The sequence below is a fragment of the Macrotis lagotis genome, chromosome X (genome assembly GCF_037893015.1).
Source record: "Macrotis lagotis isolate mMagLag1 chromosome X, bilby.v1.9.chrom.fasta, whole genome shotgun sequence".
In the NCBI taxonomy this organism is placed as follows: Eukaryota; Metazoa; Chordata; class Mammalia; order Peramelemorphia; family Peramelidae; genus Macrotis; species Macrotis lagotis.
In genome coordinates this window covers 241,311,729-241,335,832 of record NC_133666.1, presented here as the reverse complement: position 1 = coordinate 241,335,832, position 24,104 = coordinate 241,311,729, and the positions used below count along the sequence as shown (strand labels likewise).

Sequence of the window (24,104 nt, the reverse complement as noted above, 5' to 3'; positions counted from 1 at the left end):
CTTTGTTACAAAAAAAAAATTTGTTTCTGTCTTTTGCCCTTTCTTTTTCAATGGGTGATGTTGAACAGAAGAGAAAATAGATTTCTGGTAATTTTTTAAAAATAAAAAAATGAAGAGATTGTGGGAAAAAGTGCTATGCACTTTCAGTTGAGGTCACTGTATTGTTAGTTTCACTTAATTGTTTTATTTTATTACAAGAGACCTAAAAGCTTGTAATGTAAATACATCAATTATTTTTTTTTTTGACTAGACTGTGCTTGAAGTACTTCCGGGCAGTAGATGGCATGGCTGGCCTGGACCAGTCTCTAGCTGACACATTATGCCCCTCCTACAAGAGGGGAGGACCCTTCAGTCCAGTTCCTACTTTGTGGTGGGGCTCTGACCCTTCTTGTCATATGCCCCTGCCTTTATAATCACTCTTTCAAGGGAAAGTCTGGGATACCTGTTTCTCTTTAGGGAATTTCCCTGGGTTTTCAAACTTATGTGTGAGAGAGAGTGGCAAAATACTGCCCCTTTAATTGTCTAGACTGTAAATCTTCATTTCCTTCACTTCTAATCAATATCAACATAAAATGTGAGACTCCTGAAGTTTAAGTCTTAAAATATTCAATGGTCTGATTAAGAATCTCTCCTGTGACCCTGAAAACAGGGCCTTAGGCATCCTTCCATCAGGCTTTATCAGGCCTGATTATATGCATGCTAGATAATTATTTTTGAATATTGAATGAGGTCTGGAAGAAGGAGGTGAAAAGGGAAGACTTATTCATTGACTCTTTTCTTTATGAGCACAATAAAAACTAGGTGGATAAAACAGTTTGGCACAGGGTTGGTGTGGGAACTGTCCTGCATGCCCTTTGGAGATCATCTAACCCTGGCTGATAATATAAAAGCCTACCTTCCACAAGAATGGATAGGATATTGTAGTTGTTCAGTCATTTCATTTCTGACTCTTTGTTTGCAGTTTTCTTGGCAAAGGCACTGGAGTGGTTTGCCATTTCCTTCTCCAGCTCCTTTGAAAGATGAGGAAACTGAGGCAAACAAGGTTAAGTGACTTTCCAGGGTCACACAATTAGTAAGTGTCTGAAACCAGATTTGAACTTATGATGGTGTGTCTTTCTAACTCTAGATTAGGCATTCTATCCGCCATTCTACCTAGCTGTGACATATACTATAAAGCAATTGAATTAATTTCTGTTAAGTTCAACAAGAATTAATTATTTGTAAGATACTGAGAATACAAAGACAAAAATGAAAAAGTTCCTGCCCTCAGGGAGCATGCATTCTACTAGGGGGAAATATCCAGTAGACAGGTAAAACAGGATAAGTAATTAGCTATAGGGGGAAAAGTCCACCAAAAAGGTAGAGAGATAGATATAAACAGCTAGGGGGCAAAAGGTCTATCAAAAGGGTGGAGAGAAGGGTATAAACAGCTATAAGGGGGGAAAGGTTTACCAAAAGGGTGGAGAGGAAGGATATAGAAGCCAATAAAGGCTTTAGGGAGAAGGTGAATTGGGATGCTAAGAGGCAGTGGTGAGGAAGGGTATACCTGCACTTTGTATAACTTTGAACATTGGTTCCTAAAGGTTGTTATTGGTCATTTGACTTGGGAAAAACAACAGCAGGGTCTAAACGTGACAATCCCCACATTCTGGGTTCCTTGGAGGGAAATCCTTTGGATTCCACCCGGACTCCTGTGGCTCTTCATATTGAATGACTCAAGTCAGTCCAGCCTGGAATGTAATAAAAAGGAATAAAGATATACAAACAGCTCTATGCTGCTGCCCTGACTGTCATTCTTGGAGTAGCTGGGACTTTTCAGAACTGCTTTGTCATCAAGAGAATTCTGCAGGCCAAGTTCATTTTGTTCTTTCTCATCCTCTGAGTTCCTACCCTGATTTCTTGTTTACTGATTACTGACTGACTTTGAAGTCTTCTGTCAAGTACCCGTGGCTGTATTTCATGTTTATCCCAGCCACCTCCATTTCTTCCTTATAAGCCTCTAGACAATGTTAAATTCAACATTTAACACTCTCTGGTTCCTGACTATCAACTGTCCCATTTCTAAAGTGAACTCTGAAACTTGCTCCATTCTTCCAAACAATTCTTCCCCTTTCTCTCTCCTCCTAGCCTTTAACCTCTTATTTTTGTTCTTCTAATGTAATTTCCTTGCTTCTCTTTCTCTTTTTAAAAGGTTAAAGAGGATCATATATGATCATGGAGTTGTAGACTCGAGCAGTCCCACCCCCTTGTTTTACAGATGAGGAAATAATCAAGTTAGGTTAAGTGACTTCTCTAAAGTCACACAGTAAGTGTCAAAGCTGGGATTTGAACCTAACAACCCGAAACTCCAAATCCAGAGGGATTTGGTTTTTTTAGGTTTGCAAGGCAATGGGGTTAAGTGGTTTGTCCATGGTCACACAGCTAGGTAATTATTAAGTGTCTGAGGCTGGATTTGAACACGGGTACTCCTGATTCTAGGGCCAGTGCTCTATCCACTGTGCCACCTAGCCACCCCCAGAGTTTTTACTAATATAAAAGTTTTATTCTTCCTTTTTTCTTAACTTTAACTTTCTAAAAAATTTTTATTTTTTTTCCAATCACACCCAAATACATCCAATTACATGCAACATTCATCCATTTGTAAGTTTATGAGTTCTGTGTTTTTTCTACTACCCTCCTCCCCAACCCCCTACCCCCATGGCAGGGAACAATCTGGTAAAAGTTGTACTTGTTTAACAGATTTCCATATTAGTCTTGCTGAGAAAGAGGAATTAGAACTAAAGGGAAAAAAAACCCATGAGTAAGAAAGAAAAAACATAAAAGAAGTTTTAAAAAGTGAACATAACAATATTCTTTGCTCTGCATTAAGGCTTCATAGCTTTTTCTCTGGATGTGGATGGCATTTTCCATAACAGGTTTCTCAGGATTTTCCTGGATCACTGAACTACTGAGAGAAGCTTCATCCATCAAGGCTGATCATCTCACAATGTTGCTGTTAATGTGTACATTGTACTCCTGGTTCTGCTCACTTCATTCAGCATCAGTTCATGCAAGTCTTTCCATTCTTCTCTAAAGTTCAATCACTTGTAATTTCTTTTTTTAAATTTTATTTATTTAAGGCAATGGGGTTAAGTGACTTGCCCAAAGTCACACAGCTAGGCAATTATTGTCTGGATTTGAACTCAGGTCCTCCTGTCTCCAGGGCCGGTACTCTATCTACTGTACCACCCAGTTGCCCCTCACTCATGATTTCTTACAGAACAATAATACTCCATCACAATCACATACCAGAACTTGTTCAGTCATTCCTCAGTTGATGTGTATCCTCTCAATTTCCATTTCTTTGTCACTACAAAAAGAGCAGCTATAAATATTTTTGAACATGTGGGACTTTCCCTGTTTTTTATAATGTCTTTGGAAGATTGATAGATCAAAGGATATGCATATTTTATTGCTCTTTGGGCATTTAACTTTGAATTTTTACTTTACTTACCCCACTTGGGGTTTTCTTGGCAAACATTCTGGAGTGGATAGCCTTTTCCTTCTCCAGCTTATTTTACAGAGGAGGCAATCAGGGTTAAGTGACTTGCCCAGGGTCACATAGCTAGTAAATGTCATCTGAGGCTGGATTTGAACACAGGAAGGTAAGTGTTCCTGACTTTGAGCCCAATGGAGCTGTATTCATTCAATAAAAAAGTTTAATTCTTGGGTTCCTTTATAATCTTAACTAAAACATTGAATCTCTTGGGATCTCAGTTTGTTTTTCCACCTAGAAAATGGAGATGTTAACATTCCTTTGTTCCTTCTAACTTCTTGTTCTTTTCGGAACATGCAATGAATGGTAGTTTATTTCTGTCAGAGGTACCACCATTCATCTAGTATTCCCTGTTTGTCATCTTGTTCTTTCCTTTGACTCCTCTTTCTCCTCAACTTTTTGGTCAGTCACCAAGTCCTTTAATCCTCCCCCTTCAATATTGGAGTAGTTATATTCTTCCTCTCCTCTCTCTACTAGAACACTCCCATATGACCTTTTATCTGAGTTATTAAAATAGCCTTTAGACAGATATTGTTGCATAGTCTGCTCCCCTCCAATTCATCCTTTGTGCATAGGTAAAATGTTTTGCAAAACTTAAGGAGAAGGGGTGGCTAGGTGGTGCAGTGGATAGAGCACTGGCTCTGGAGTCAGGAGTACCTGAGTTCAAATCTAGCCTCAGACACTGAATAATTACCTAGCTGTGTGGCCTTGGGCAAGCCACTTAACCCCATTGCCTTGCAAAAACTAAAAAATAATCCACCCCCCCCCCAAAAAAAAAACCTGGAGAGAGCTCTATAAATCCTACCTATTATTCTCATTATTATTGCTAATTCAAGATTTGTCTCTTGGTAGACCACCTCAGACTAGCCCTCTACTTAAATTCATTCAGTGGTACCCTACTTAGCACTGAGAAAAGTTGAAACTACTTTGCATAATATTTATGAGCCTCTACAACTTGAGACCACTTTTTGGTTATTATTGAGTTGTGTCCATCTCTTTGGGATCTTGTATGAGGTTTTCTTGGCAAAGATACTGGAGTGATTTGACATTTTCTTTTCCAGTAAAATAAGACAAACAGAGGTTAAGTGATTTACCCAGAGTCACACAGCTAGTGCACATCTGAGGCTGGATTGAAATTCAGGATTTCCTAACTACAGATCTAGATCTTTATCCTCTTTGCCACCAGCTGCCTCAATGGGACTATTCTACTTTTATCTTACTATTCCCCTCCATATTCTCCCTTGAAGATATGTCCTGCAGGCACTTTTCACACACACACACACACACACACACACACACACACACACACACACACATCTGTGAAGTGCCTACCTATCGTTTAAAGCTCAACTTAAAAGCTGCCTCCAATTTAGACATAAAAGACAATATTATAAGCAAACTAGGAGATCAAGGAATAGTTTACCTGTCAGATCTATGGAAAGGGAAGCCATTTATGACCAAGGAAGAGACGGAGAACATGATTAAAAACAAACTAGACAATTTTGATTACATTAATTAAAAAGCTTTTGCACAGACAAAAACACTGTAACCCAGATCAAAACAAATGTAAATTGGGAAACAATTTTTATAACTAATATTTTTGACAAAGGACTCATTTCTAAAATATATGAAGAACTGAGTCAATTCATAAAAAAAAATGAACAAGCCATTTACCAGTTGACAAATGGTCAAAGGATATGTGGAGGCAATTTATAGATGAGGAAATCAAAACAATCCATAGTCATATAAAATATAGCTCTAAATCATTACTTATTAGAGAAATGCAGTTTAAAGCATCTCTGAGGTACTATCTCACACTTGCCAATATGATCAGAGAGGACAACGATCAATGTTTAAAGGGATGTAGGAAATCTGGGACACTTATTCATTGTTAGTGGAGCTGTGAACTCATCCAACCTTTCTGGAGAGCAAGTTGGAATTATGCCCAAAGGGCAATAAATATGTGCATACCCTTTGATCCAGCAAAACCACTACTGGGTCTATACCCTGAAGAGATGATGAAAAAGGGTAAAAACATCACTTGTACAAAATTATTCATAGCAGCTCTGTTTGTGGTGGCAAAGAATTAGAAACTGAGTGAATGTCCTTCAATTGGGGAATAGCTGAACAAATTGTGGTATATGTACATTATGGAATACTATTGTTCTATTAGAAACCAGGAGGGATGGGAATTCAGAGAAGCCTGGAAGGATTTGCATGAATTTATGCTGAGTGAGATGAGCAGAACCAGAAGAACACTGTACACCCTAACAGCAACATGGGGTTGATGATCAATCTTAATGGACTTGCTCATTCCATCAGTGAAATAATCAGGGATAATTTGGGGGTATCTGCAATGGAGAAGAGAAGAATTGTGGAGTTTGAACAAAGACCAAAGACTACCTTTAATTATTTTTAAGTCATCTTATGCAATTTTGCTATCTCTTTTATTTTATTTTATTTCATTAAGGATATGATTTCTCTCTCTCAGTGCATTCAATTTAGATTAAGTGTATAACATGGAAACTACATAATGTAAAGACTAACAAACTGCCTTTTGTGGGGGTTGGGGGAAGGGAATTGAGATCAAGGGGAAAATTGTAAAATTGTAAAATCAATAAATTAAAAAACTTAAAAAAAACTTGCCTCCAGATTACCCTGATTCCCACCCACCTTTGTTAAGGACCATTTCCTCCTTAGGCCATACATTCCTTTCTTAAGTATTTCTTATATATTATATTATAGCCATTTGGGCATATTATGACCTTTGACCAGATTGCAAGCTATATGAAGGCAAGAACCATGGTTTACCAAGCTTTGTATCTTTCCTAGTACTTAGCATGATGTATTATTACAGCTTATTATTAAGAATTTAATAAACATTTTTAATTAAGTTAAATTTAACTGACAATAATAACTTTTGGACCAATTTAGGGAAGAGATGTAATATGGAGAAAAGAAATTATTTTCCAGAGATGAAGATATCAGTAAGAGTTATGCCAATCAAGGATCCCACTTTTTAATCTTCCTTTGGAGACTCAACAACAATGATAATATTGGTTCACATTTAAATAGAATTTTAAGATTTATAAACTGTTATATATACATAATTTCTTTTAATCCTCAGAACATCCTTGTCAGAGAGTACTTCCATTTTACAAATGAGGAAACTGAGGCTTATAGAAATTAAATTATTTTCCCAGTGTCACTGTACTATGAGAGGAAGGATTCAAACCTAAGCCATCTGTCTCCTAAACCGTTCCCCTCTCCTAAACTCACCTCAGATTCTTGCTTTCAGGTATAACTTCCCTACTCAATTTTTTCCCCATTTTGCTAAATAAAGGAAGTAGCCCCAAGGTTGGTTTTCCTCCTACCACCACAAGGTCTGTGTAACTGCTTGTTCCTCTAAGTGGTGAAAATGACCTGATACATTTACCTTGAGTCAGTTGAGTGAAGAGGCAGAAAGATTCGGCAGGATAGGACAGAACATCGACAAAGCAAATGGGGAAACCTTCAGCCATGCTTCTTCTTGTTATGAAGCTGACTTTGAACAGAGCTCAGCTTCTATGCTTGCTTTCTATTAGCCCTGCCTAAATGTCACATGATAGATGAAGCAGAAGAAATGGATTTTTCCCTCTGTTTTCTCCTTCCTTTCCATTCTTAACCATTTTCTCACTGATTCTTTTTAAAGATATCTTTTGATTTCCTATCACCTTTCTTTCTAAAGAGATTCCTTCCCATCTCCTAGTCAAAGCCATAAAATCCCTTATATTAAAGACAAAAATAGAGATTTTTTTTAAAAGGCTAGCAAAATTGAATATATCAACTGAGTCTGCCAGTATATTCCACAGTTTTCCCCCCATACACACACACACACACACAATCTCTGCATAAAAGGAGAAAGGAGCTTTTTCTCATCTCTTGTTTGAGAACCTGCTTGGTCATCATTATTACACAGAGGTCAATTTTGCTATTGTTCTTTCCATTTCCATTATTGTGATCACTGTGTATACTCTTTCCCTAGATTCTGTTAACTTTATTTTATATTACTTCATATAATAATATGTCTTCTCATGTCCCACTGTATTCTTCATATTCATTTTTATGGCACAATAGTATTCTACTACATTTTTGTACCATAATTTTGAATTATTCACCAATCAATGGGCATCTCTTTTGTTTCCAGATTTTTGTCTGCAGGACAAAACATACTGCTATAAATATTTTGGTGCATGTGAGATTTTTCCTTCTTGTACATGTCTAGTAGTGGGATATCTTTTGGAGGAACTTCTAGGTCCAAATGAACATTTTTATCACTTTTGTATCATAATTCTAAAATGGTTTCCAGAATTGCTGTTATTCACAACTTTACCAGCAGTATAATAATATACCATTCTTTTCACAATCCCTCCAACACTGATTGCTCCCCTCCCTCTTATTTTTTCTTTTTTTGTCTATCTTTGCCAATTTGTAGCTTTTCAAGTGAAACTACTAGGTTTTAAAAATGTGTATCCTAATCAATTCTTAGGAAGTTCACTTCATTTTATTCAGTTTGGAAATCTTCTTACTAGGAAGCTCTGGGAGGACAAGAGCAGTATCTTATCTAAATTTTGTATCTCACTCAGTGCCTCATATATTGTCTCATAATTTCCTAAGAATTAGCTAAAACTAAATTAATAATGTGGAGAATGACATGTGTATATTCAATGGGATATGGGTATCCAATATGAATTGGATACCACAAGCTTGGTGGTAACCAATTATTGAAAATGGGTGACAAGTCAAAATGAAGTTTGGTATAATTGATAAACTCAAATGTCTCACATCTCCTACAAAGAGAACTCTAAGGACCTGAAACCCCACCAAAGTGCTAAGTTGGTTTTTAAAACTCAATCGAATCTAAAGTTTCTGAATTCCCCTGACTGGCTGCTTCCATATCCCAATGGCCGCAGTCTCTCCAAAGTCAGATAGACCAAACTTTCCCTTGCTTTGAGTCAGGATGAAGTGATTTGTTCCCCTCTGGCTGGGTTAGTTCTGCAAACTAGATAGCAGGCGAGCAAGTGAGTGAGCTCAGGAGTCGGGCCCTTTAGGAGCTCCATTTGTTTGGACAGGACAACACACTGGACAATCAGCCCCTACAGACAAGAGCCTGGTGCTCCCAATGCACTGGAGGTATTCCTTTTTTGGATTTTCTTTTCTTTTTATTACAAGCTGCCACCCTCTCTGCCCCCCCCCCCAACATTTTGTTTAAGAGAAAACGAGATGTCTATCTTCTGTTTCCTTATTTTTTTTCAGGAAAGCAAAGGGTTGTTGACTTCCTCCCTCTCCCCTCCCTTCCTTCCTTCTTCCCGAAGGTACTCATCTGAGAAAAAGAGAACGAAGTAATTGTTCCTGTTCTCTTTCTTAAGTCATTTGAAACACTGTCCCAGCTCCTTCTTTAAGTTCACTGCAATCTGTACACAAGAGAGAGAGGGAGAGGGAGAGAGAGAGAGTGCATGAGAGCAGAGAGCAGGTAAAGAAAGAGCTTGGTGCTGCAGCTATTCAGACCTCAGGAGCTGGTAAGTTATCCATCGAATCATTGTTGCTTCTATTTCAATGTAACTAATACAGATTCTCTGCCAGGCATCTTTGGATGATGTCTCACTGGCCACATCCTTGATTCAGAGAGTATGAATGATGGTTGACCCAGAAATTAAGTTAGACTTTTTTTTTTAAGGGAATACTGATGTTTAGAATCCAAGTTCTGGCAACAATGAAAAGAGTTTTACATTGGGGGAAAAAGGAGGTGCACTGTGGTCAATTTGGATTTAGGAATAGATAATTAGACATGAGTCACTAGGCTCATTTACCAGTCCTGCTGGAAGCTTTGTTTTCTTTCTCTATTCTGACACTGGTTAGTTTGGTTGTTGGGGTGTATCTGCCAAGGATTGTCATTTGTCATAGGGTTTTAAGGGATATCACTGCAATAGAAATGACAATACCTTCCTCCTTTTTCCTTTTTTCCCCCTTCCCTCTACTCCCCAGAAGATATCCTCCAAATTAGCAAGGAAGGTCATATATGAGCTCTATTCTGGATCTTTAAATTAAGAGGAAAGAAAAGAGGGTTGCATGGTATTAGGAGGATTCTGGAGTATAGGTGCAAGCTAACAGTGATCAGGTGGTCCTTATGTTTGTGTGGATATACCAAAGGGAATAATCTCTAAGGTACTCAGTTTTCAGTTGAGATCATCTTCCTGGGACTGCTTTGGAAGACAAGAACTATATAGCAATAACTTGATCCAAGACTATACTTCAAGTTCATATTTTTATTCAGCCCAAATAGTTATTTTCCAAGCACCAAACGGAATGTAATCCACTAGTCAAACATAACCAACTAGGACCAACCATTCATCATCAAACCTGAAATTCATGAGCAAGAATACTGTTACTGAGAGTCCATCATGACAGACTGACAGGGGATCCAAGACCTCATTGGCCAAAAATAGGTCATTTAGGTCACATGAAAAGACCATGTGTATTTGCAGAAATCTACAAGATAATACAGGAAAAGAGGCACTAGACAAGGGGTGTTAATGTATTTCTTTTCTATATTAGTTTTTGGAGAAATTTGCTGACTGAAGTGGCTTTGCTGGTAGTAATGAGACTCAAGCTAGTTTTTCATGGACAAGAATGAGGATCAAATTGTAAGATTTCAACTGCAGGAATGTGACCTGCACCAGAAATATGCTCATCACTTTAACAAATGATGGTAAAATGCAGCCCTGGTAGATTATTATTATAAGTTTTTCTCTATGTGATAAAGCCTTTTGTGCCTTTTCTTTTCTTTCTTTCCTCTGTAGACTTTCCTTGATAACTCTAGAAAACAGAGTAACTAGTAAAAATACTGGAATGCAAGTTTATTTTTAGTCACTTGTTAATGTGCTCCAATATGTCCTTTTCTATCTTTAAAACTAGGAGTTTGGTGATTTGGCAATTAGTTTCATATCATCAGCTGTGGTATCAATACCCCCACCTACTTCACTCCCACAATTGATCTGAAGATGAAAAGGGACCATAGATTAATAATCTAGGCAATTGGGACTCTATCAGCAACCATGACCTCCAGGAATGAATTCTGACCTGCGATCTCCATTACTTGGGTCTTTTGGTTTCATTTTTAATTGTGCACAATGGATTGAAAACAACCATAGAAAAATCCCCCTCAACTTTTGGTTGTTCAAATATGAAAATCAGAAGTACTAATGTTGAAAAATAAAAATATCATTACGTGTTTTCAGATAGAATGAAATATAAAAGTAAAAGCTTGATAGTTCAGATAGTAGCCTACAGAACATGGAGTTAAGCACCTGGATGACCCCAAAGCAAGAATAATCTGGCTGTTTGTTCCCATTTGTGACCCCAGATTAATATATTCTAGAGTTCTTTTGTTTCTTTTAAAAAGGCACATGTTTAATATTTCCATTTAGAAGGGCAAGCATTACAGGAAAATATCTAATTAGTTATTTGAATAAAAAACAACTTCAATAACCTAAAGAAAAACTGGTCATCATTTCATTTCATTTGTTCTATTGCTTTCCAACTCATAGTCTAGAGGCAACATACCCTGACAAATGAGCACATTTGACCATACAGGCTGGTGTATGCCAGCTCTATCAATGTACCAAAGTGGAGAATGCTCACAAAAACTTTTAATTCATCTTTTCCATGTATATGTTACAAATTGACAACTAAGTCAGAATGTTCAGTTGATAGCCTTATGTGCTTTAAAAATATATTCATTGGAGTACAAAGTTACTCAGAAGTTCTTTGATATTATAAAGCCAAGTTAATACTTGCCTAGTCTCTCATCCCCAGTGTACTTCATTGAGAAAGCAAGAAAAACAAACAAAATCCATTTCTATTCTGGTCATGTTCAAAAATGTATGATTTAGTCTGCACTCTGATGCCCAACATATCTATTTGGTGGTAATTAGTCTCTTTCATTATGATTCCTCTGGAATTGTCTGGAATTTATCATTATGTTGATCAGGGTTTCTAAGTCTTACAAAGTTGTTTTTTCTTTACAATATTTTAATAATCATTTATTAAATCCCATTTAATGTGCAAAGCAGAGAGATCAAATAGTGAAGTGATAGGGTATTGGATGTGGAATCAGGTAGCCCTGGGTTCAAATCTCACATCTGATGCTTTCTAGCAATGTGATCATAAGTCACTTAAACTCTCTATTCCACAGCTAGATAAATGCAAATTATTAGATTAGACTATGTTCTAATGAGTAGAGGAAATATCTCTACCAAAAAAAAAAATCACAGATTATGAACTGATATGGAAAGACCTGTACCTTTAATAGTTTTCCTATTCCTTGGGTGCCTAATTTTTGATCAATATGATACTCTGCCTCTGTCTGAGCCAAAATTATTTCTTGTAACTTTGCAGCTGAATAAACATTGAGCATAGATTTTCTGTACTCAGAACTCTTGTGAAATAATCACAGATGGGTTTTCAAATATTGATGGCTAGCTCTCAGCATTGCAGAAAAGTCAAATCTTTCCACTCCAGAATAAATTGTACCAGTGGTGCCCAGCAGAGATCAATGGTGGAGAAACGGTAGCTTGGAGATGAAATCTTTCAAATTAGATGAATGTGAAAAGAAGCTGCTCAAGTCTATTTTTAGAACTCTATTGTCCCCTTCCCCCACTTCCCTATCCTCCCCAGTCCTGTGTCTATGGCGACCTTTCCCCTGACTACAGAGAGCTGGATGAAATATTCTCTTGAGCCCACCGGTTCTCTTCTATGACTCAGCCAGCGAAGATAATTTGTTGATAACCTGAGGATTCTTCATCTTCCCCCTCCCCCAATTACCACTTCTCCCCTCTCCTCTAGGATAATTCAAAATACCACTCTCTCCTGGGCAACTTAGCAAAGAGAAATTCAGTTCAGGACTGAAAACCAGGCCCCTCTTGCCACCATTTTGTGGGGAAGATTAGGAGAATACCAACTCCCCCCCCCCCACACACACATACACTTTGAACTATTGAAACACGTATTTATTTATTTGTCTGATTGAATTACTTTTCCAATTTAGGTTATATTTTGCCAATTTCTGATTTCATTTCCCAGAAAACTTTTGTTAGAACAGGGACAGGATCCATCTGGTGGCTTGTCTGGACACATCTCTACTAAAAAGAAAGAATGCTGGGTTATGTTATACAAAGGAACAAGAAGTGCCTTCCAAGGCAACCTAACCTAATAGAAAGAGCAGCAGGGGCAGGGGTACCTTTCCCATATCAAAAGCCAATTGGGGGTGGCAAGGTGGCGCAGTGAATAGAGCACCGGCCTTGGAGTCAGGAATACTTGGGTTCAAATCCAACCTCAGACACTTAATAATTACCTAGTTGTGTGGCCTTGAGCAAGTCACTGAACCCCATTGCCTTGCAAAATCTAAAAAAAAAAAAAAGCCAATTGACTGAAAGACCTTAAATAAGCAGAGGCTGGATAACATCAAGGATGTTTTTAGAAGAGATTTCTTTTTCAGGTATGGGTTCTTAGAGATGGCAATTGAGGTCTTCCCACCTCTGAGATTTCCTGAGGCAATGAAGTCACTTAATTTCTCTGATTCTCAGAGAATATGATTATAAAATGAAGGGATTGGACTAGAGGCTCTCAAAGTAGATCAGTATCTAGCAATTCCTACTCCTGGGGCAACACAAAACCTACCTGGGGCAAGCATTAAAGGTGTCTTCTAATCAACTTAAAAGTTGATTAAAAACTTAAAATTCTTTATAAAGGCAAATTTATTTGGGGATCTGGCTCAATAAACTCCAGTAGCTCCCTATTATCTCCAGAGTCAAGTATAATATTTAACATAAAGCTTTTCACAACTTAGTTCCTTCCCACTCTTCCAGGACTTTTTGCACCTTTCTCCCCTCCACAAACTCTATGATACATTCCCATTTGCTATGTACACATATGATCCTCCATAAGACAGTTAAAGTGCCATCTTCTAACTCCATGCTCCCCTTACCACTGCCTCTCAGTTTTACTGGCTTCCTTCAAGACTCAAGTCAAATTCTCCTTGTTGGGGTGGCCCTTTCCCATCCTCCTTCAAGAACCTTCTCTCTCTCTACATTGCATATATTTTGTATGCACATCTTTATCTCATTAAAATGTGTGTTCCTTAAGAAAAGGACAATGTTTTTTTTTGGGGGGGGGGGTTACATTTCTTTTATGTAAAGAAATTCAGTGCTTAGCATAGTTCTTGACCCAGAGTAAATGATTAAGAAATGTGCTTGGATTTTTAACTGATACAAGCAGAAATGGAGAGATACTGTACCAGAAACTCATGAGACCCCAAGCAAAGCAGAGAGGGCTCTACTGGGGAAGAAAGCAGGGTGGGGAAGGGACTGGGGAGAAAACTGACTGAGGTGGAGGCAGCCATTTAGCTAGCTTCCCATTTCAACAACTTTTTCTGACTTTAGGTGTCAGGTTCAGTTGTTTCTCCTTTTTGGAGGAGTTTAAGTGCTCTTACAAGTCTATAACTTTCAGTACCCTTGGCCCCAAATCCTTTGATCCTACTTTAGGAATGCCTCTGCATCTAGGGTTCCTTTTTTTTTGTTTGTTTTTAGTTTTCTATGATTCCAGCAGATTGATTTTGATTTTCAAAGATTCTCCTTTGCTCCAGTTTCTTCGGTATTGCATTAGCAATCACCATACATAGAATTCTAGCTCTTTTATAAGAGACATAATTTGAAATGGAATCCAAATTAAGCTTGGGATGTTTTCTTAGGAAGGAACAAAGAGAAGGTGAATAGTTATTACAGAAAAACCTTCAAAATTAGATTCAATCAATGTGAATACTCAAAACTGTCTTATAATGTTGTCATATAGAGAGATGTATTACTGAGATCTGTAAAGCAAAGTTTGTAATTCCACAGGAATGAACTTTTCTTTTTGTTTCTTTAATCCATTAGAAGTTTCAAATAAGAAAGATTTTTATCTTTTTGCTTTCTGTATTTTGCATGAAACAATCTGAGCTGTCACTGCTGACATTTAAATTTTGTACCAAAGATTGAGGGTGGGAGAGGCTGAGGTAAATATACAGCAACCCCTTCTAATGGCTTTGAGGAAGTCAGCTTCCCTGGAAATATGAGACTGATTCAATTAGAACAGTGTGGATCTCATTTTAGTTATCTTCTTTAGAGATCTCATTGCCCTATTGATGGGATTTTACAACTTTGTTAGCCAAATTTCTCCCCATAGCATATATACGTTTTTTGTGGTCTTTTGTTTCATCTATTTGTATCTATTTATCTATTAACTTAGCCACTTATTACTTATTTATTCACTTTTGTTATCAATGGCTAAATACTTAGTCCAGCATGATTAAAATGACTTTTAATATACCTTTGCAAAGGACCACCTCTCTTAAGGAAAGGGATCCCAAATTACAACAATGCTGGATCTTATATGTAGTTTGAAAGGCTTGGTTCTCCTCCTTTGTGTCAGTCATTGGCCAGGGTCACAATCTAATTGATACATTCACCCTCATATGTTTTCCCCACCCTAACTTCCTTGAACAGGTGCAAAAGAGAAGGACACAAACCCTAGGTTAACTTAGAGATAGGGCAGACCTGATCTAATCTCAGGCTGATCAGGTTGGGGCTAATTCTTTTGTCTTATGCTCACATACCTGCCCATAAGCATCAATTCAGGCAGACCCCAGGTTTTGTAATGTAAACTAGCAATCTCCCTTCACATTCTTGTGGAAGACAAACACCCCCACATTCCTCACACTTTTTTATCTGCTTCTTTCCTTCCCTCCCTCCCTCCTCCCTCCTTCTTCTCTCCCTTCCTCCCTCCCTTCCTTTCTTCATTCCTTCCTTCCCTCTCTCCTTCTTTCCTCCCCTCCCTCCTTCCTCCTTCCTTCTTTCATCCTCCTCTTCCCTTCCCTTCCCTTCCCTTCCCTTCCCTTCCCTTCCCCCTTCCCTTCCCTTCCCTTCCCTTCCCTTCCCTTCCCTTCCCTTCCCTTCCCTTCCCTTCCCTTCCCTTCCCTTCCCTTCCCTTCCCTTCCCTTCCCTTCCCTTCCCTTCCCTTCCCTTCCCTTCCCTTCCCTTCTCTTCTCTTCTCTTCTCTTCTCTTCTCTTCTCTTCTCTTCTCTTCTCTTCTCTTCTCTTCTCTCTCTCCTATGACTCTATCTCACCCAGCCTGGAAATGCAGTAACCACTAATAGCCCAGTCTCATTCTTGTTTGTCATGGGATTTTAGCCTACTCTATTTCCACTTTCATCCTAGGTGGGTTCACCCCTCCTTAGGTAGCCCTAGTGGCTCCTCATTTCTAGGAGTGTGCAGAGGCTCACACCAGATGGGTTTTAGTCCCTCTGCAGTTCAGCATCTCTGAAGTCAAGGAATCCATCAGCCTCAGTCTTCCTTGTTGTGGGAATTATAGGCACATGCCACCATGCCCTTCAGAATATGAATTTTTAAGCATGTTTGGCAAATTTCATATATATATGTATATATATATATATATCGTATGTGCATACATACATAAACACACACACACACACACACACACATATATATATATATATATATATATATATATATTGAGTAGGAAAGGTCTGGAGCTATGATTAATTGGGTGTAGAAAACCCTCCTACCTAGGTAGGTAACCTTTCCTTCCATGGATACAGTTGGAAAATTTCTCTGTAACCCCCATTTTCAATTTATTCATTTATCTATTTGCTTATTTTAATGTACATAAGTATATATATATATATATATATATATATATATATATATATATATATATAATATTTTAAAATTCTGAGTTCCAATTCTCTCCCCCTTACCTCTTCCCCAACCCATTGGAAAGGCAAGCAATTTGTCAATTATATATGTGAAATCATGCAAACTATAGTTCCAAATGAGCCATATTGCCAAAAAAAGCAAGGAAAAATTAAGAAAGTGAGAAATAGTATGCTTCAATTTGCATTTATAGTTCATCAATTCTCTCTCTGGAGGTAGATAACATTTTTCATCATGGGGCCTTTGGAATTGTTTGGGTCCTTGGATCTGGGGTAGTTAGATCTTTCACAGTTACATCATTTGTAATATAGTCCTCAGAATTGCCTGAGAGGTTCAATTATTCATCCAGGGCCACATAGCCATTTGTCAGAAACAGAACTTGAACTCAGTGCTTCCTGATTCCAAGGTCAGCCTATTATCTACTTCACTAGGCTGCTTATAGGTAGAGAAACTTAAAAGAGGTCATGTCAACTGGTGCTTTATGGACCACAACAATAAGACTAAAAGGAAGATCTAGGACTGCTTCCTTCCCTTAAACCTAGAAACAAAGGGGTTGAATCTATTCTTTAACATTGCCTAGAAGAGGGGCGGCTAGGTGGTGCAGTGGATAAAGTACCAGCCCTGGAGTCAGGAGTACCTGGGTTCAAATCTGGTCTCAGACACTTAATAATTACCTAGCTGTGTGGCCTTGGGCAAGCCACTTAACCCCATTTGCCTTGCAAAAATCTAAAAACAAACAAACAAACAAAAAACATTGCCTAGAAGCAACCAAAGTGCCATGCTGATGAGATCTTGCAATACTATTCATAATTATCCAGGTAAAAATACATGTATGTGGGAAAGAAAAAAGAAAGAATAGACTAAAGTTAAAAGTCATTTTCTCCCTCAGAAACCTATATAAGTGTTGAAACCATAGGATTCTAGCAGGAAGGGATCTTAGATTCCACCATTTTCAAACTCTTCACTTTATAGAGCTATTATACAACTTGGTCAAGGTCACCAAGTCACAATCAGTATATAACTAATGCACTAGTCAAAACCAAATCTTCCTTATTCTAATATCTCATATACCATTGCTGCCTCTCAGGGAATTAGTAATTATAATGATTCATGTCATTTATACAGAATAGTGATTTCACATTTATAAGGTACTATCTGTATATTATTACCTCATTTGCTAAGTCAATAATAATACTAATAAACATTTATTTACTTATTAAACATCAACTCTTTACATATAGACTCTGCTCTCAATGAGCTCAAAGTGTAATAATGGGGAATGGAAATCTTGTTCCAGGAACAACAAGGAGACTGGTGTCACTGAAGTGCAGAACACATGGTGGGGGGAGGGAAGGATGAATACTTCAAAATGATTGGGAAAAAAGAGGGGACCAGGTTATTAAAGACTTTGACCTTCTCAAGTCTGAGGGGATAAGTATCATAGTATTATTATTCCAATGGTAAGAATTATAATAATATATTAGAATAATGTCAAACTAAGCAAGTGAAAACTGAAAATATTGGTTAGATGATGGAGGGGTAATTTTTGTTCCACATAATCCCAGACAGTGCAGTGGATAGACTTGAATGACAAGATGACTTTGGGAACACCAGTTTCTGTACATTAAAGTGCATCCTTGGAAAGTACCTACTGTACAAACAACAATTTACCTTAGAATCCAAATTCATCATTCCTGTTTATGGATGAGGGAATGGAGGGAGGCTCATAATAGTGATGCTCCTAGATTACACAATCAAGAACAGCCTGAATCAGAAGTATAACCCAAATCTTTGATTTAGAAGGTGGAGGTACATCCTCATATGAAAGGTTGTTAACCTTGGGAACATTATAGCAGATACCCAGAATTCCTTTTTTTTTAAACCAACAAGGAAGTACCTTCAAGTTAAAGGGATCAATCACTAAGTTAAAAACAAGCATTTATTAAGTGCCTACTATGTGCCCACTCTATACTAGTCCATGATAAAATAAAAAGCATAATGAAAATACTTCCCTTGTCCTTGATGAGCTGAATTTACATAAAAGCTGCTACTTTGATTCAGTGAGGGAAACATAATGATATGCTTGCTATGTGGAATACACTGACCTTCATTCAATTAGATCAATTGAGACAACTAGAAAGAATCCTGAATGAGCAAGTGATGGCTTGTTGGGATGGCCTCTCATGGCCCTGGAAAATTCAGAGTGCTAAATATCAATACTAAATAATAGGGCTGAGTTAAATTCAACAACAAACAATGAATGCAATATAATGGCTACTTGTTAAACAACATTAAGGTAGGGAAGAGGTCACATGGATTGAGTACTAGGCCTGGAGTCAGAAAGACTCATCTTTGTGAGCTCAAATTCAACTTCAAACACTTACTAGTTGTATGACATTGGCCAAATCACTTTATTCTGTTTTGCCTTAGGTTCTTCATCTGCAAATGAGCTGGTGAAGGAAATGGCAAACCATTCCATTATCTTTGCCAAGAAAACCTCAAATAAAGTCACAAAGAATCAAAAACAACTAAATAACAACAAAAAGGGGTTAAATTACAGATGTTAACCTTTTAGCTCTTCTGGCCACATTGCCCAACAAAATCTTGTCAAGGGTATAGAAAAGGTTGGACACCCTGAACTAGAGACTTCTAATTAAGGGGGGGGGGGGAGGGAAGGGGAGAGGGGGGGTTTCTCTTTTGTTCTTTCTCTCTTTTGACTTGTTCATTAATCAGGAAAGCTATTTTCTCCCAGATCAGTTGCCATAAACATCCAAAGATAACTCCATCCTCTCAAGACCCCCAAAAGAATTAGAATAGGCTATGTATACATAATCCCAAACATGCTTTAGCCTGGTTCTGCTGCAGCTACTTCAGTTGGTTGTCCTTGATTCTTTTTTGTCAAATATCCCATATTCTCTCCTCTCCTACTCTGATCCCCCTTCCCCAAACACATACATTCCTAGTTTTTAACAAAGTGTTTGATAAAGTCTGCAAGGAGGGTAATTAGGTGGTATAAGTCTGCAGTCAGGAAGATTCATCTGGCCTCAGACACTTCATAATTGTGTGACACTGGGTAAATCATTTAACTCTGCCTCAGTTTTCTCAACTCCAAAATGAACTGAAGAATGGCAAAAAAAAAAACAAACAAACCAAATGGGGTTATGAAGAATTGAATTTGACTGAAACAAATGAACAACAACAATGTTTTACAAACAAGATGGGGAACTTTAAAAAACAATATAGGTAGATTTGAAAATTGTTGAAGAACTGGCTCTAAGGAGTAATCTTTGAATGGTTTGATGTAATTTGGAATGACAAGATGACTTTGGGAACACCAGTTCCTGTACATTAAAATGCATCCTTGGAAAGAACCCACTTGACAAGCAACAATTTACCTTAGAATCCAACTTCATTATTCCCATTTTATGGATGAGGGAATGAGGGAGGTTCAAAGTAGTGATGTTCCTAGGTTACACAACCAAGAAGTTTCCAGATCAGAAGTATAACCCAAATCTTTGATTACTGACTCAGATAAAAGTACAGAAAGTATGTTGAGACAATTTGCAAATAATAGAAAGTTGGAAAGAAGGAAAAGCTAACAATCTATTTGAAAAAAATCATAATCCAAAATGATCTTGATAGGCTCAAATATTTGGTCAGTATAGCAGTCAACAGAGATTTATTAAGTTCTTACTACTATATGCTAAGGCAGTTAAGTGGTTTGGTAGGCCTAGATCAGGAAGACCTTAGTTCAAATATAGTCTCTTAGTAGCTGTGTGATCCTGACCAAGTCATTTAATCTTTGTTTGTCTTAATTCACTGGAAAAGAAAACAGCAAACCACTTCAGTTTTTTGCCAAGAAAATTCCATTGATAGCATTGGCCATGGAGTCACAAAGAGTCAGACAGAACTGTACAACAACTATATAGGCCAAGCATTGTGTTGAATATTGAGACTATAATTACAAACTAAAAGAAAAACCCTCCCTGTCCTCAAGGGAATATAACATGTTCTCATGTGGGAATATAACCCATAAAAGGAAGCTGAAAAGTGAACTTGAGAAGTTCATAGGGTAGCACAGAAGGACCCAGGTTTGAATCTTCTTCAGTGATGAGGTTTTTCCTGGTAAGAAATTAAGAAGAGAAATGGTCAAATCTACTGAAGTGAAATTTAATATGCATGCATTATGTTTTGGAATTCAATTTGGAATAAAAAAAATTGACATCATCCATAAAGAATGGGAGAGGCGTGGCTAAAGGTGGTTTATCTGAAAAAGACCAGGCAATTTTAATCAACTCCAAGTTCAGTATGAGTCAATAGTGGAAAATGGCAGATAAAAAGTTAATGAAATTTTAGGCAAAATGAAGAGACAGTACAGAAGACTAAAGAGGCTATATCCCCACTTATTTTGTCTTCCTTCAGACCACACTAAAGCATATATTCAGTTTTGGGTACCATAGTTCAGGAATGAATGAATACACATTTATTCAAGTCCATATTACAAGCACATAATATATAAAAATTATAAAAGGAAAACCTGTATTTTCATTCTATTAGGAAAAGACATATAAGGAAGCAGTGACTAGGAAGGAGTGATTTGACCTGGGAGAACATAGTAAAGGGAAGGGAAATATTGATTAATTTTATCTTTCTAGGAAGGTAGTGTTGATTTGATCACTGTTCCCTAGAAAAAGGAATTCATTAGAAGGAACACTGATAGAATTGAGAGCATCTAGAGATAGCATCCGAGATGATGGAATGTTTCAAGATGCTGCCATAATAAACTTGTTGGAGGATCTGGAGAGTAATCATTTTGGGGAAGAAAAAATGTAGGTAGAATGCTGAGTGTGTCTGGATTGAAGATAATCTGTCAGGGAATAAATTGTAAGGCAACTGGAAATAGATTATGAAAGACTTTAAATGTCAAACAAAGGACTTTAAAAAAAACTTTGATCCTAGAGATGATAGGAAGCCACTAGAGTTTATGGAATGGAGGTGGGAATATGGTAGGACCCTTGCTTTAGGAAAATTACTTTGGTGGCAGAAGGGAGGCTACATGGGAATGGAAAGAGAGACTAAAGGCAGGCTGACCAGTCAGTCCAGGTATGGGGTGATGAGGGCCTGAACCAAGATGGTGCTGGTGTCAAAAGAAAGGAATGGATGGGAGAGATAGTGAAAAAATGTAATTGACAGGCCTGAAAACAGATTAAATTTGGGTGGAGGTTGAGAGATAGTGAGGAGTCTGGCATGACAGCTTAGGTTGCTAACCTGAAAAACTGTGCCTACTACCTTAACAGGGAAGGTAGGAGAGAATAGTAAGGCTTTAGGGGGAAATGAATGAGTTCAAGATATTTATTAGACATCTATCTCAAGACATCTGAAAGGCAGAGATGTGAGATTGGAGGAGGAGATTTGGAGCTAGTTAGGTGGTATAGTGGATAGAGTAATAGGTCTGAGGTTAGGAAGACTCATTTTCTTGTGTTCAAATTAGGCTTCAGATACTTCCTAGCTGTGTGACTTTGGTCAAGTCATTTAACCCCATTTACCTCAGTTTTCTCATTTGTATTTATTTTTTATTTTTTATTTTTTATTTTTATTTTTGCAAGGCAATGGGTTTAAGTGGCTTGCCCAAGGTCACACAGCTATGTAGTTATTAAGAATCTGAGGCTGGATTTGAACTCAAGTACTCCTGACTCCAGGGCCCATGCTCTATCCATTGCGTCACCTAGCCTCCCCAGTTTTCTCATTTGTAAAATGAGGTAGAGGAGGAAATGACAAACTAATCTAGTATCTTTGCCAAGAAAATCTGAAATGGGACCATGAAGAGCTAGGCACAAATGAATAACAAGGAAATAAATCTGAGAAATCATCAGTCTAGCTGTGGTAATTAAAAACATGGGAACCTATGAGACCATGAAATGAAGTCGTTTAAAGGGATGCCCTTTGAGATCCATTTCAATTCTATGATTCCATGATTCTGATCATCAGAAAATCCCCAACAATCACAGTGTGCTAGGATTACCAACCATACTACTTCACTTGGCCTAAGATGGTTAAGTGACTAGCCCAAGGTCACACAGGTAATAAACATCAGAGATTGAATGTGGAGAGAGAGAAAGGCTTCCAGAGACATAAATAGTAAGAAGTTAAGATTTTTTTTTTAGTTTTCCTCCAAGGTTCCCTCACAAACTGCTGGGCATCTGATAATGATGATGATGATAATGATGATGATGATGATGATGATGATGGCTATTCTTTATTCTTGAAGAAGTCCATGTGATGCCATGATATGCACATGAATTGGATTTGAGTGAGAAGTGCTGTGTTAAGTCACCAGCTTCACTTTCTCCTCTGAGATCAATTGAGTCCAGTGGTCAAAGATGAATCAGGATGACTGGAGATGGCCCTGGATATGAGGCAGTCAAGATTAAATGATGAACCCAAGGTCACACAGCTAGTAAGTATCAATTGTCTGAGGTTGGATTTGAACTCAGGTCTTCCTGACTCCAGAGCTGGTGCTCTATCTACTGCACCACCTAAATGTTTACAGCTGAGCATTTACAGTGTCTGTGGCATACACTCAACTTAATGACTCTTGAACACCAAGTACATTCAGAGTCTCCTCTCACTCATACCTTCCAGAGAACAGAATACCTGACTCATTAATTGGGGTGGGGGGGAGTCTTATCTTATTGTTGCAGCCTAGCCTTGAGGTCAAACATGGGATTTAAGAGGAGGGGGGGAAAAACTAGATTTTTTTTTAAAGAGAGAAAAAGGGTCAGTTTTTAATAATGCTTTACTCTGATGTGTGAAATCCCACTTGGTAAGTGTTCCCAGCCCACACATGCCCAGGCTCATCCAGCCATTTAAAATTGTTTCCTGTCAGCTCCTTTGGACTCCCCCTGGACTTTGTAGCCTGCAAGGGGAGAAGAATTGGTACCTCATTACATTTAAAATGTACTGACTGAAAGGGCATTTAATTATGGACAAATCATTTCCCAGAAGAACTGAGATGAAGCACCAACCATAAAGTAGTGAATTTCTTTGCCCTTCAAATCAGAGAATTCCTGTTTTAACTTATAAAGTGCTGGCCCTTTATTTCTGTAAAACCTTTCTCTTCCAATCTCTCCATCTTTCCTTCCTTTGAATTACAATGCTACCAGATTTGGCTTTGCACAGCAATATTTTTCCTGAGGAGATTTATCTTCCTAACTGTAATTTTTTTAAGCTTATGGGAAAATAATGCTTGTAATATACAAATACATATATACTCACATATATTAACTATATTTTTAAGTTGATGAGAAAATGTTTATATTTTAAAATATATATATATATACATATATATATATAATATATATATCCTAAATACATGTTTCTAAGCAGATAGGAAAATATTTTAATATATTTAAGCTGATAGGAAAACATGCTTGTATCATAAATAATACAAAAATAATTTGTATTATAATGCAGTATATTTATATTTCAAAAATATAGGTAGAAAATATGCTTATATTATATATAATAAGTATTTGTAAATGTATAATCTAACTATAATTTTTTAGCTGTTGGGAAAACATGCTATATATATATAGCATATTTATATAAAATATACAAAATATAATTATAGATAATATATAAATGCAAACCATTTTTATATGATAGAGAAAATACAAGCATATTTTCCCATCACCTTAAAAAAAATTGTATTTAGGAAACTAAATCTCCTCAGTACAGATACTGTTTTCCAACGCCAAATAGAA

General features: G+C 37.4%; 1 protein-coding gene across 1 annotated transcript in view; it reads left to right on the top strand.

The window, feature by feature from the left end:
- The first annotated feature begins 8,887 nt into the window (after positions 1–8,887).
- ZNF366 (zinc finger protein 366) overlaps positions 8,888–24,104 on the top strand; it is a 92,749-nt gene continuing 77,532 nt past the window's right edge. The window contains exon 1 of the mRNA XM_074207429.1: positions 8,888–9,093. The gene's annotated coding sequence lies outside the window, so the exon portion shown is untranslated. The remainder of the gene's footprint in view (positions 9,094–24,104) is intronic.